The sequence below is a fragment of the Panthera leo genome, chromosome E1 (assembly GCF_018350215.1).
Source record: "Panthera leo isolate Ple1 chromosome E1, P.leo_Ple1_pat1.1, whole genome shotgun sequence".
NCBI lineage: Eukaryota > Metazoa > Chordata > Mammalia > Carnivora > Felidae > Panthera > Panthera leo.
Window position 1 is genome coordinate 12,731,009 of NC_056692.1, and position 1,492 is coordinate 12,732,500.

Below are 1,492 nucleotides of genomic sequence, written 5' to 3' on the forward strand. Positions count from 1 at the left end.
CTCCCGTGGCGGTGTGTGTCCCGAGGGGCTTGGGGCGCCCCTGCGCGCCCCGCCCCCCCTTGCGCCGCGCGAGCGGCGGCTGTCTCCCGCCCGCCTCCCGTTCCGGGCTTTGCCGCTGGCGGGTGGCGCGCGGGCGCGGGTCGGGGCCGCGCCTGGCTTTGGGAGGCGCTTCCCTGGGGCGTGGCTCCGGGATGGACCGAACGGATGGAGGTTGGAGACGGGCTCCCGCGGCGGGGGTCCCGTGGGTCCGGACCCCAGCGCCGTGCGTTGTGGGGGGGGCCTGGCTCGTGGGGAGGCTCGCTAAGGGTGCTGAGGCCGGCTGGCGCCGCGGGCGTCGCGGGACCGCCCTCGTGCTGGTGGCGGTGGGATCCCGTGCATGTTTACCCGGTGGCCCGGCTCGCGTCTCCGTTGGCGCGCCCTTCCCCGAGCCCGTGCCCTCCTCCGCGCACGCGCTGTCTGGTCCTCGCTTCGTGCGTGCCCCCTCCCCGCAGCCTCCGGCCCACCTCCCGTTCTGGGCTGCTTTTGGTTCCCACCCTGCCTCGGCTTGGACGACCGAGCGCGCGTCCGCCTCTTCTCCTCTCCCTCCCCCCGTCACCGTGTCGGGACCGAGACCAGGCCTCGCCGTTTGTCGGGTGCCCGCCCCCCCCTTGGGCCGCTGTGGCTCTTGGGGGGCCGGGTCCCGGGCGGAGTGCTGTCGGCCCCACTCGCGTGTGAGTGAAGGAAGGGGGGGAAGAAGAGAGAAAGGGGCGCCGGCTGCGCGCGTCGGGGGTCCGGCCGGGGTGGGTGGGGCGCGGTTGGTGGGTCGCCGCGCGTGCGGGAGAGCGTTCCAGGGGCCGGTCGCGCGGCTGCTGCGGGTGGCAGGGCCGGAGGGCCCTCTGCGAGGGTTTGCCCCCAGGGTTCGCTGAGGGGGGCGGGCCGCGTCGGCGTCCGGGGGTGCCACGGGACCGCCCTTGTGCTGGAGGCCTCGGGCGGTGGGACCCCGTGCGCGCCCCGGTGGCGACTTGGCTCTGCTCCCTCGAGGCGTCTGGTTGGAAACCCGTGTGGGGCTTCTTTGCCGTTGGGCCCGCGGCCCTGTTTCCCCGTCGCTCTTCGCCGGCGCCTCGCTGCCCTTGCCGCCAGGCGGTCCGTGTCGTGGCCTCCTCCGTTCGGTTACCAAACCCGGTGGCGCGCTCTGGTGTGTGGGCGCCTCCCAGGCCCGCTGCGGCCTCCTCTCCGTGTCCGCCGCCACCGTCCGGCCCGGCGGCGGTGTTGTGTGCAGACGGGGGGGATCGTCCGTCCCCTTCCTCCGCCGTGCCCCCCCCAACCCCCGCTCTGGCGCGCGCGCGCCTGGGCGTGGGCCGGGTCTCGGCTCGTCCGTCGTTGGCTGCCCCGCGACCGCGCGCCCGCCCCCCCGGTGGAGGGGTGCCCGGGTCTCGGCCCGGCCCCCGCCCCGCGTGAGCGTGTGCGCCGGCCTGCTGTGCCAGCCTCGGCGCGACCTGTCCGGGGCTCCGTC